This window comes from Bos grunniens, chromosome X (genome assembly GCF_055505025.1).
Source record: "Bos grunniens cultivar Pamir isolate PY7600 chromosome X, Bosgru_T2T1.0, whole genome shotgun sequence".
Taxonomy (NCBI): Eukaryota; Metazoa; Chordata; class Mammalia; order Artiodactyla; family Bovidae; genus Bos; species Bos grunniens.
In genome coordinates this window covers 66,655,985-66,669,691 of record NC_141194.1, presented here as the reverse complement: position 1 = coordinate 66,669,691, position 13,707 = coordinate 66,655,985, and the positions used below count along the sequence as shown (strand labels likewise).

Genomic DNA, 13,707 nt, shown 5'->3' with positions numbered 1-13,707 from the left:
ACATGGTGAATCCTCAATACACGGTTGGCTTGCCATGAAGGAAAGAAACATCACACACACACAGCCCAAGCACCCAATGAGGAGGGGCAGGGCAGCAGGGAACAAGAATGTGGCTAACTGGAGAGAAATGAAACAGAGCAGAACTGCAGGATCACCTGCTCAGCTCCCGAAGGCATGATAGGACAAGCCATGACAGGAGGGTCAGACTGGTCCTTAGGGGCAGGGGAAGAACCATCTCAGTGGCCTGGAGATGACAAATCTTTTCCTTGGCTAAGAACATATGAGTCAGGGGCTCAAGCATCCCAAGGATGTTCAAGGCTGGACAAGGTCCTTCTTATCCCCTTGGGGCACCTACTGAGAGCCAACAGGACAAGAAGGCCACCTGAAAACCAGGCTGACAGTGCTCACCCCATTGCCACATAGCTGGGTCTCCTTTCCTCCTCAGAACAGTCTATCCTAAGCCCTCATGCCCCAAGTAATTCAACCAAAGAAGCAGTCCTGGTAGGGAGCAATGGCCCCAGGAGAAAACCCAGCTTGTGCCAGCCCCAGGATGCACTAATGACTATGCCCATTCCAAATCCTGAAAGATGATGCTGTGAAAGTGCTGCACTCAATATGCCAGCAAATTTGGAAAACTCAGCAGTGGCCACAGGACTGGAAAATGTCAGTTTTCATTCCAATCCCAAAGAAAGGCAATGCCAAAGAATGCTCAAACTACTGCACAATTGCACTCATCTCACATGCTAGTAAAGTAATGCTTAAAATTCTCCAAGCCAGGCTTCAGCTATATGTGAACCGTGAACTTCCTGATGTTCAAGCTGGTTTTAGAAAAGGCAGAGGAACCAGAGATCAAATTGCCAACATCCGCTGGATCATGGAAAAAGCAAGAGAGTTCCAGAAAAACATTTATTTCTGCTTTATTGACTATGCCAAAGCCTTTGACTGTGTGGATCACAAGAAACTGTGGAAAATTCTGAAAGAGATGGGAATACCAGACCACCTGATCTGCCTCTTGAGAAATTTGTATGCAGGTCAGGAAGCAACAGTTAGAACTGGACATGGAACAACAGACTGGTTCCAAATCGGGAAAGGAGTTTGTCAAGGCTGTATATTGTCACCCTGTTTATTTAACTTATATGCAGAGAACATCATGAGAAACGCTGGACTCCAAGAAACACAAGCTGGAATTAAGATTGCTGGGAGAAATATCAATAACCTCAGATATGCAGATGACACCACTCTTATGGCAGAAAGTGAAGAGGAACTAAAAAGCCTCTTGATGAAGGTGAAAGTGGAAAGTGAAAAAGTTGGCTTAAAGCTCAACATTCAAAAAATGAAGATCATGGCATCTGGTCCCATCACTTCATGGCAAATAGATGGGGAAACAGTGGAAACAGTGTCAGAGTTTATTTTTTGGGCTCCAAAATCACTGCAGATGGTGACTGCAACCATGAAATTAAAAGACGCTTACTCCTTGGAAGGAAAGTTATGACCAACCTAGATAGCATATTGAAAAGCAGAGACATTACTTTGCCAGCAAAGGTTCGTCTAGTCAAGGCTATGGTTTTTCCTGTGGTCATGTATGGATGTGAGAGTTGGACTGTGAAGAAGGCTGAGTGCCGAAGAATTGATGCTTTTGAACTGTGGTGTTGGAGAAGACTCTTGAGAGTCCCTTGGACTGCAAGGAGATCCAACCAGTCCATTCTGAAGGAGATCAGCCCTGGGATTTCTTTAGAAGGAATGATGCTAAAGCTGAAACTCCAGTACTTTGGCCACCTCATGTGAGGAGTTGACTCATTGGAAAAGACTCTGATGCTGGGAGGGATTGGGGGCAGGAGGAGAAGGGGACGACAGAGAATGAGATGGCTGGATGGCATCACTGACTCGATGGACATGAGTCTGAGTGAACTCCAGGAGTTGGTGATGGACAGGGAGGCCTGGCATGCTGCTATTCATGGGGTCGCAAAGAGTCCGACAAGACTGAGCGACTGATCTGATCTGATCTGATGTCCTTCCCTGGTTGCCCACCATGAAGAATCCTCTGCAGGATACTGTGACACAGTGCCCTCTGTCTCCACATGTCTCCTCCTTCTCTTGCTCACTACTGGATCTCTCTGTCTCAGGAGATCTCCCCACAAGTGATCAAGAGAACATACTCTCCCCCAAGTTCACCCCATAGCCAGGCGCTTGCTCGGACAATGGCTTACTAAGAAGGAAGGGGCAGGGATCTTGGGCCACTTCTGTCCCCCAACTTGGCCACCCACCCATCCTGGATGAGGCAGGAAAATGATACCAGACTCCATGCCCCTTAGTCTTTCACAGAGCTTGGAGGGGTAAAACATGTAGCTGTGATTTGAGCTCCCAGAAATGGAGACCACATGAAATGTTTGTGGAGAACACAGCCAGAGGACCTACAACACCATCAACACAGACCAGAGCTCTGGATAGCTGACTCCCCAGAGAATGGATGACAGCAAACATAACTTAATCAGAGGCAGAAGACTCACTCAGGCCCCCAGTGACATGCCTGGGAGAGATATGCCCACCTTCTCCTGGCCACGAGTGCAGTCAGATGCACTCAGCACAGCAGACAGGGGAAGGGCCGCCAGATAAAAAAAGGTAATTTAATAGCTAGATTAATGACTGAAGAAAAATAGCATAATTGTTAGCAAGAAAAGTTATCAGAGGAAATTTTATAAGCAAAAAACAATCAAGGGATGACTATATTTAAAAAAAAGAACCAATAGTGATAATACAAATAATGATAATTATAACTGTGCTGATGATAAAAGAGTGCTATCAGTTATTCTTTATCTTTCTTGCACTTAGTTTCCTTTTTTGGAAAATACAAGACATGTAGAGGTTTTCTAGAATGCTTGACAGTCCTTGAATCAAAGCTAGAGAGTTTTTTTGTCCCACATATTACCCCTGGGCTTTCCTGGTGGCTCAGACAGGAAGAATCTGCCTGCAATGCAGGAGACTTGTGTTCAGTCCCTGAGTTGGGGAGATCCCCTGGAGAAAGGAATGGCAACCCACTCCAGTATTCTTGCCTGGAGAATTCCATGGACGGAGGAGCCTGGTGGGTTTACAGTCCATGTGGTCACAAAGAGTCGGACACAACTGAGCAACTCACACACACACATATTACCCTTGCTCTCATGAGGTAGACAAAGAAGTATTTTTGATGAAGTAGTTGAGATGTGGGAGAGTTCAAAGGGTGAAAAATAAATTTTAATGGGAGATATAGAGGGTCATTATAAAAAGGGTCTTTATATTTATAAAGGGTCATTTATAAAGAGGGTCTTTATAAAAAGACTTGGCAAAATCAGAGATAACACCCCACAGTGTTCTATTAGGCAGAAAGCATTTTTTTCCAATGAGCAACTGTCCTAAGTGCTAAGCAAGTGCCTAATTTCTGACTAATAAACTTTCTGTCCAACGTAGCCCAGGACTTTAAGGATTAAATATGTACAAACCTATCATTCACAATTTTCTGCCAACGAGTCCCAGAGTTCTCTTCAGCTTCAAGTACTACCCTTAAGTGAGTTAAGTACTCCCAAAAAGTTGGCCCCCAAAAGCTCTGTACCTGAAGTGAATACAATGTCTGTATTCATTAGGCACTCCCTCTTTTTTTCCTCTAAGCACCCATTGCCAGCTGGGTTTCTGTTGAGCCTGGGCAGTGCAAAAGCAGAACCCTGGCCTCTCCAGCTCCATTCTGGACCTATTGGCCCTCAAGTTTCCTTATATTCAAAGTCTTTTCACTCAAGTGCCCAATTAGTGCTCTGGCTCCTTACCCAGGCTCACAGGCTAAAGTCTTTGAAATACAGGGAGGCTGCTCAGAAAAGAACTCTAATGTGAGACCAGATTCCCCACTCTTTGGCTGCCAAAAGCCAAACTCTCTGAGCTCTCCCTCTGAGTTGGAAAGGGGGAGAGGGTATTCTAAGAGCCAAACTCTCCAAATAAATTACAGGCTTTCACAAATTCCTGTTACTGTGAGGGAACTAACAAAAGCTCAAATGAGGGAATGTTGGAGCAAGGCCAAAGAAAAGGCAAAGCTGGGTAAGGGTGGATGAGAGAGAAAGGTGAAGGGGGGTGACATGAGGGCAAAGCTGTCCCCATTTAAGAGCCCCTGCTTCAGGACAAGGTGAACAGTATGATGAAAGACTAGCAAACAGTATTAGGAGGCCACACTCTGAGGCTTGCTTAGTACCCAATTTCTTAGTACTCAGTTACTGTAGTACCCAATGCTAAGCGGAGAAAATGTCACTATGAATTGGAGTCTCTGTTGCCAGAAATATTCCTGCTTCTGCCCCATCTCCACTGTTATTTAGAGTCCCAAGAACATAGTAAAGAGACTAAACCTAGTTGTGATAAGTGAGCCTAGTAGGAATGGCATAGATAGGGCATGGGGACCATGTGGGGTTGGTGGCAGGTAGCTCAGGACTGTGCTGATGGTATGCTGGCACATCTAGCCAGGTGATCAGCACACCTTAGTAAGATGACTGAAAGCACTGGTGGAATACATTTAAAAGGATGCATATAAAAGCACTTTAGGGATCAGCTAGGGTGCTGTATAGAAAAAAATGCAACACTTTGGTCTTCCTTAGGGAATGAGATGGCAGGAGCCCTGCCCATCATTCTCTCTGTGGCTGACTAGAGAGTGACCTTCAACTGAGCTTCATTTTCTGTTTCTTTAGCCTTGTACAGAGCTTAGAGTTAAGTGCTAGGTAGCTATTTTTCCAGGGAATAAATGTAATGCTCTTGTTCAGGAAAGCTGATTCCAAACCTTTTTCCATATTCTGATAAACATTATATTGAGAAGCTTTTACTTCCAGCTTTCAGCCTATCTAAGTCCATTTACTTTGGTAGCTACTCACCATCCACTGTGTCTAGAACTCTTCTCCAGATCTGTAACAAGCCTTTATTTAAAAATCCCATAAGTGTTTTCATATTTGTCCTGGCATTTTTTATTTTTTCTCTTCGTTAGAATGTGATAATGTTTTTCTTGGTTGGCACAGCAGTACTGGAAAACATTCTTTTCCAAGCATTCATCATCTAAACAAACCCCATTTTTAACCTTCCACACTTTGTCTTAAAACATGCCAACTTTGATGGGCTACCTACTTTTGAATGTCAAAACTTGTAAAGTCAAATAATCACTGAAAACATAAGTTGTCTTACTACCCTCTTATTACTGTATTTAACCTCCTTCTCTGTGCTGCTGCTGTTTATTTACTTCCATTTTTGGAATCAGAAGATCTAGAAATCAAGTTTCTAATTTTACAAATAGACTGAAGCCCGGAGAGACTCACTTGGAAGTACCCACATAAGGTCTGAAAAGGCAGTCTTTCTAACTTCTGTCTCAGTCCTTAAGGGATGACAGGTTTTACTTAATGTCTTATGGCTACTGATTTGGCAACCACTGGTGTAGGACAGTGGTCAGTTATCTACTCTAATGGCTAATGTATATGAGTGGTGGTTCTTAAACCCAAATCATCAGTGCTTTAGAGGAACTACAGACTGAAACAGTTTCATCAGTTTTATCTGAGGGGGCTGGTTAGCACCTAGAAACTCTGATTATCAGACATGAATTCACCTGATAGAGTATGGAAAGGAGGCAGGAGTCAGTAACAGAAAATAAGGAGACAGAGAGATGCACATATCTAAAATGTGAAGATTGACGGTAAGCATCTTACTAGAACTGCAAAGTGTTAAAAATGAAAGGGCCCTCAAGAATCATAGAGGGCATGTATGGCAAAACCAATACAATATTGTAAAGTAACTAGCCTCCAATTAAAATAAATAAATTTATATTTAAAAAAAAAAAGAATCATAGACGGTTAACCAAGATGGCTTCACTGGTGAATTACAAACATTTAAGGAAGAAATAATAATAAGCCAACACAAACTCTTACAAAAAATAAAACAGGAGGCAATACTTTACAACTCATTCTATGAGCCCAGTGTTAACCTAATACCATAACCAGATAAAGACATCACAAGAAAGAAAACTTCAAATGAATTATCCCTCATAAACACAGTTGTAAAATTCTTAACAACATTTTAGTAAATTGAATCCAACAATATATAAAAAGGATAAAAATAATGACCAAGTGATATTTATTCCAGAAATAAGACAAGAAGAAATAGAAGACATACAGATTATAAATAAGAGCAACATAGTTTTACAACTATCTCTATCTACAGACAATATGATTGTCTATCTAGAAAACTTTAGAGACTAATAAAAAGCTACTATTAGTAGAAGTAATAAATGAGTTAAACAAGTTCACAAGGTATAATACAAAAAACAATTGTATTTCTATATATTAGCAATGAATAATTAAAAATTGAAGTAAAAATGCCATTTACAATACCATCAGAAACTTGAAATACTTATGGATAAATTTGATGAAAATAATGGACACACTTGTGGAAAATTTGACCTCTACAGTGAAAATTATAGAATTTTGATGAGCTAAATTGAATAAGACCTAAATAAATGAAGGGATATATTTTTTTCATACATCAGAAGACTTAATATTGTTCATATATTAATTCTCCCCCAATTTGTCTTATAGACACAATACAATCCCAATCAAAATCCCAGCAAAGTTTTTTTTTTCATAGAATCTGGCACTGATTCTTATATTAATTTGTAAATGTAAAGGATACATAATTGCAAATATAATTTTTACATTGAAGAACAAATTTGGAAGATATATAATGAGTTGATTTTAAGACTTTTTTTTTTTTTTTTTAACCCGGTATTCCCAGGCGGTCTCCCATCCAAGTACTAACCAGGCCCGACCCTGCTTAGCTTCCGAGATTAGACGAGATCGGGCGCGTTCAGGGTGGTATGGCCATAGACTGATTTTAAGACTTACTATAAAATTACAGCAATTAAGACATTATGGTATGGGCATAAAGATAGACATATTGTTCAATGGAACATAACAGAGTCCAAAAATGAGCCCACACATATATGGCCAGTTGATTTTCAATTAAAAATGTCAAAATAACTCAATAGGGAAGGATAGTATTTTTCAACAAATGGTACTGAATCAACTGAATATTCACACAGAAAAGAACAAAGTTGAACTAATATCTCACACCATACTCAAAAATTAACTCAAATTGGATAATAGACCTAAATGTAACATTAAAACTATAAAACTTCTAGAAAACATAGGATAAAATCATAGTGAACTTTGGTTAGACAAAGATTTCTTAAATAGAGCATGAAGATCACAAAGTATAAAAATAAATAAAATTGACTTTATCAAAATTTTTAAATTTATTCTTCAAATATACTTAAAAAAATTTTATTGCAAGATATTTGCCTTACAATATTGTGCTGGTTCAAATATACTTTTGAGAGAATTAAAAAACAAGCTACAGACTGGGAGAAAATATTTGGCAAAAATATATCTGATAAAGGAGGATTTATTTCCAGAGCTCATGAGAATAATTTCTTATTTTCAAAAACAAGAAAATAAAGAATCTGACTGAAAATAAGCAAAAAGATTTGAACTGACAGTTTTCCAAAGAGTGGTAAACAAACACATGAAAAAAATGCTCAACATCATTAGTCATTAGGGAAATACAAGTTAAAACCTAATGAGATGCCAATACACACCCATTAAAACATGTAACATTTTTTAAATTGACCATACCAAGTGTTAGTGAGGATTTGGAACAACTGGAACTCTTGAGTTCCAGTTGAATAGTTGCTAGGACTGTAAAGTGGTGCAATAACTTTGGAAAACAGTTTAGAAATTCCTCAACTGGTTAAATATAGAGTTACAATGACTCAGCAACCCTCCAAAATGAAAGCATATGTGCACATCAAGACTTGTACATAAATATTTGTAGCAACTATATTTGTAATAGTAAAAAAAACCTAGAAGCAATCATGTCCGTCAATATGTAAATAGATAAACACATTGTGGTATATCCACATCGAGAAATGGCACTCAGCAAGAAAAAGGGATGAACTACAGATATATGCAACAGGTTGGGTGAAACTCAAAACAACTGTAGTGAGCACAAGAAGGCGAATTTTAAAATGTCTACTTTTTATTCCATTTATATAAAAATATCTAGAAAATACATATTAATCCATAGTGATAGAAAGAAGAGCAATAGTTGCCTGTAGTTAGGAACAGGATTTTGGAGGATGATAGATATGCTCATTATCCTGAATATGGTAATGGATTAATGATGTATACATATATCAAAACTTCTCATTTTACACATTTTAAATGTGAGTTGTTTATTGTATGTCAATTATACCTGAAGAAAGCTATTCAAAATAAAGTAACATTTCCTTACTTTTAAAAACAGCTGCATATTTTCACAATTGAAAAATTGGAAAAACAAAGAAGGAAGGCAAAAAGAACTCCATAATCCCAATCACTTGAAGACAAGTATTTTTACCTTGATATGTATTCCTCCAGATTTTTCTATGTATATATATCTATATAATTGTTTCAAAGACAATATATATAGTACATGTGACTTATAAGCTGCTTTTAAATTTTTAAATATGTTTTGGAAACCTTTCCATGTTAATAAAATTTAACACCATCTCAAAATAAATAATGGAAGGAAAGAAGGAAGGTAAGAAGGTTGGAAAGAACAAACCAATGATACATGCAACAACATGGATGAATCTCAAAATAATTTTGTTGAGTTTTGTTGGCCTGAAACAATTTTGTTGGCTTGAAAGAAGCCAGAGCTTACCAAAAAATACATATCATATGACTCTAGCTATGCAAAACTGTAAAAACTACAGACTAATTTATAGTGAGAGAAAGCATATTAGTGGTTGCCTAGGGAAGGACAAAAAGTAGAGTGGGAGAGAGATAAAGAGACACAAGACAACTTTTGGGGGTGATGGGTATGTCCATTACTTTGATCATAGTGATGGTTTCATGAGTGTGTACACAGGTCAAAACTTGTCAAACTGTATCTTTGAAATATATGCACTTTACTGTATATTAATTCTTTCTTAATAAAGCTTTAAAAAACCATTAATGGGGAAATCAAGGCTCAGAGAGGACATAAACTATTCAAGAAGACATAGTAGGTCCGTTGCTGCTGCTGCTAAGTCGCTTCAGTCGTGTCCGACTCTGTGCGACCCCATAGACGGCAGCCCACCAGGCTCCTCTGTCCCTGGGATTCTCCAGACAAGAATATTGGAGTGGGTTGCCATTTCCTTCTCCAATGCATGAAAGTGAAAGTGAAGTCGCTCAGTCGTGGCTGACTCTTAGCGACCCCATGGACTGTAGCCTACCAGCTGAGCCAGAACTAAAACCCCTATCTTTGGACTCCTAACCTAGTGCTCCTTCCACTGTACCACAATGCCCAACAGGCCTCCAATGATCTGTCCAACCACCAGGCAAAAGCAGCAGGGATCAGATGGCTGACTTTCTAATCTTTGCTTTCAAGAATCATCAGCGCCTCTATCCTGCATCGAACCTGAACTGGCGATTCGTTTCTTCTATGATATTATACATGTTTCAGTGCCATTCTCCCAAATCATCCCCCCCACCCCCACAGAGTCCAAAAGACTGTTCTATACATCAGTGTCTCTTTTGCTGTCTCACATACAGGGTTATCATTACCATCTTTCTAAATTCCATATATAGGGATGGTATGGGGAGGGACGTGGGAGGGGGGTTCAGGATTGGGAACACGTGTACACCCGTGGTGGATTCATGTTGATGTATGGCAAAACCAATACAATATTGTAAAGTAATTAGCCTCTAATTAAAATAAATAAATTAAAAAAAAAAAAAAAGAATCATCAGTGCCTTTGCAGAGCCAGAACAAGAAACAAATGCTGAAATGATGAGCTACTTCCAGCCCTGAGACTGAAACTAGATAGGGCTCTGCCCTCAGCTTTGAGAACACTCTTGAGCTAAGGAGGTAGCCAGTTTAGGTAGTTCCTTTGAGTAGGCAGGTGATAGCTCTGTGTCCAGAAGCAGCTCTCCCCATACTTGCAGTCCAGTAATTAGTAAGGAAACCTTGGATGGTAAGCCTGAGACATATGACAGGGTAATCAATCAACAGAAGTCTGGCTGATAGGATCAATAATTTTTTGATCCTCAAATCTGAGATAAACACTAATGTTAGTGACACAGTTAGGGACCTCCTGCTATGGCTTCAAGGATGTATGAAGGCCACAGTAAATCTCACTCCTGAGATTAGTCCATGTTCCTGCCTCTGAACAGGAATCTGCTGACAATCCCTAGCACTGCTGGATTCCTTATTAGAGCAGAGAGATGGGAGGTAGAGAAGATGGCAGAGGGAGGCACTGGGAAAACATGGTAGAACCCATTTTTCAATGTAAAGTACCTTTTCCAAGAATACTGACCCTTTCTATTGAGTATTTTATAAAAGAGATGGAGAAAATAAGGAAAAGAACAGAGGAAGAAAAATTAAGTTCCTGCATGCCACAAGTGGTTGGTAACCTTCTTCCCAACTGAGAAATTTCCTATAGCTTCAACCTGGCCATCCTGGAACCAGGCTGGGACCTGTACCACTACAAGGAAGATTCTGGAATGGATTACTCTTTCTATAATGTATAGGTTAAGAGTACAGTCTCTGAAGTCAAATAGACATGGGTTTAAGAACAAGATCTACTTACTTGCTGGTTGATGTTGAGCAACTTTCTTCATATCTCTAAGCCTCAATTTCCTCATCTGGAAAATAGATATTATAAAAGTACCAACTACTGCCTGGATGGGAAGGCAGTTTGGGGGAGAATGGATACATGTATATGTATGGCTGAGTCCCTTTGCTGTTTACCTAGAACTATCAAAACATTGTTAATTGGCTATACTCCAACACAAAATAAAAAGTTTTTTTTAAAGTGCCAACTAAATGTTTGTTTTGTGAAGATTAAGTGAGGTACTATAAAATACCTGACATGAATAAACACATGAAAAGATGCTCAATATTGCTCATTATTAGAGAAATGCAAATAAAAACTATAATGAGATATCACCTCACATTGGTCAGAATATCCATCATCAAAAATTCTACAAACAATAAATGCTGGAGAGGGTGTGGAGAAAAGGGAACCCTCTTGCACTGTTGGTGGGAATGTAAATTGTTACAGCCACTATGGAAAACAGTATGAAGATTCTTTAAAAACTAGGAATAAAACCACCAAATCACCCAGCAATCCCACTACTAGGCATATACCCTGAGGAAACCAAAATTGAAAAAGACACATATACACCAATGTTTATTGCAGTTCTATTTACAATAGCTAGGACATAGAAGCAACCTAGATGTCATCAACAGATGAATGCATAAAGAAGCTGTGGTACATATATGCAATGGAATATTACTTAGCCATAAAAAGGCACACATTTGAGTCAGTCCTAATCAGGTGAATGAACCTAGAGCCTATTATACAGAGTGAAGTAAGAAAGAGAAAAGCAATTATCATATATTAATGCATATATATGGAATCTAGAAAGATGGTACTGATGAACCTGTTTGCAGAGCAACAGTGGAGACACAGACATTGAGAACAGATTTATGCACATGGCTGGTCGGGGGGAGGAAGGAGAATGTGGGATGCATGGAGAGAGTAACATGGAAACATATGTTACCATATATAAAATAGATTGCCAATGGGAATTTTCTGTATGACTCAAGGAACTCAAATTGGGGGTAACAACCTAGAAAGGTAGGATGGGGAGGGAGGTGGGAGGGATATTCAAGTGGGAGGGGACATGTGTAAATCTACGGCTGATTCGTGTTGATGTTTGGTAGAAACCAACACAATACTGTAAAGCAATTATCCTTCAATTAACAATAAATTAATTAAAAAAGAGAGACCTGTCATGTACTAATAGAAATTAAATAGTGTCCTAGAGACAGCAGATGAAGACAGTCACTTCTCTCAGGCTGCTACTGAAGGGAATCCCACACCCAGACACATATATCTCTTCTTTAACCAGCCCAGATTTATTGAATGGTCATTATGCAACTGATCCTTGTGTGTGGAAGTTAATGACTGCTCAGAGCAGTGAGTCTTCATGGCATCCCATGGGTTCCAGCACACTCCAAAATTTGAAATGCAGCAGCAGCAACTAAAAGCCAGACCCTCAGCAGAGTTTCAAATCTCCTCTTCTAATTCAGTCTGCCAGGAGGAATAAATCATCATAATGGCAAGGATAGGTATGTAGGAGGGAAAGGAAATAGCCCTTCATGCCACCACTGAGCAAGCCAGATCTCACATACTCAGGATAAACCTCTTGGCAGCAAGAGGACCTAACACCTTTGTGTTTTAATTGCAATATCACCTCACTTTTGAAAAGTCCTTTTATGTTCCAAACCCTTTTCCAGCACTTATATCATTACATCCTCACAGCAAGTATATAATAACCTGATATAGATAAGCCAGCAAATGTCCTCCCCCAAGTCTTCCTTTTCTTCATAGTAGTAGTAGTAATAGCTGACACTTGTATAGTACTTACTATGTGGCAGGCACTAGGTTAAATTCCTTATGTATATTAGCTATGTCATCTCATTTAATCTTCATAACAACCTCATCAAGTGAATACTGTTAGTGCGCCCATTTACTTTCCCTGGTGGCTCAGACAGTAAAGAATCCATCTGCAATGCAGGAGACCTGGGTTTGATCCCTAGGTTGGGAAGATCCCCTGGAGGAGGGCATGGCAACCCACTCCAGTATTCTTGCCTGGAGAATCCTCATGGACAGAGGAGCTTTGTGGTCTATGGTCCATGGGGTCACAGAGTCGGACAAGACTGATCTACTAAGCACAAATAAGTAAACAGACCAAAAGGGATTTGGTGACTAGACTAGCACATTGCTAGTAAGTGGTAGAGCTGGGACACCAACCCAGGTCTATCTGACTTTAAAGCCCTTGCTCTTAGCTACTATGCTAAGGTACATAACCCTATTTTACAAAAGGAAGAAAATGAAGCCAGAGAGCTTGAGTGGCTTGCCCAAGGACACAAAACAAGCTAGTAATAGAAAGGGGCCTAATTTGGGCCTTCTGACCCTCAGCCTAGTGTTCACTCCCTTATTCACTTCCCAGCCATTGGCACTACATTGCAGGCACCCTGTGGTCACCATATACTTGGAATGCCACAGATCAGGTGAACATGCCATCTATCAGCAAGGTCAGAGTTTAATCTTTCATTGTTTCATGGTACCTGATCTATAGATGAGGTAACCAAGGTGCAAAGAAAGCAAATAACTTGCCCCAGATTTCCTGCTGTACCAGGAGCAGAGAAATTCCTTGAAGTTCTTAACTCTCAAGTCTGGGCTTGTTTCACTTGAATACCTATGTGTGTGCCCACAAGGCAGCAAGGAAAGCACTGTGGGTCAAAAGAGAATCAGATAAAAGAAAGCCAATATACTCCCTGTTTCCTTTTAACTGGATATGTGGAGCTCTCAGGGTTTGGACAAAGATCGCTGACACATAAATGAGGTTACTGAAGAGAATGGCAGGGGTTTGAAGGGATAGGACAAGAGAAGTTAAAAAAAAAATCATATAATTTGGGTAGAGGTAGAGGGTAATGTTAGGGTCTTGAAGGCTTGGAGTTTCTTTTTGTAGAGGCTCTGAGTTGGTGGTGCTAATGGTAAAGAACCTGCCTGCCAGTGCAGGAGACATAAGAGATGCAGGTTCAGTCTCTGGGTCTGGAAGATCCCCTGGA

At 39.8% G+C, this 13,707-nt stretch overlaps 1 protein-coding gene and 1 pseudogene across 1 annotated transcript in view; both read right to left on the bottom strand.

Moving 5' to 3' along the window:
• SLC16A2 (solute carrier family 16 member 2) overlaps positions 1-13,707 on the bottom strand; it is a 132,450-nt gene that overhangs the window by 30,109 nt on the left and 88,634 nt on the right. The window lies entirely within an intron of this gene.
• LOC147340642 (5S ribosomal RNA) lies at positions 6,752-6,863 on the bottom strand (annotated as a pseudogene).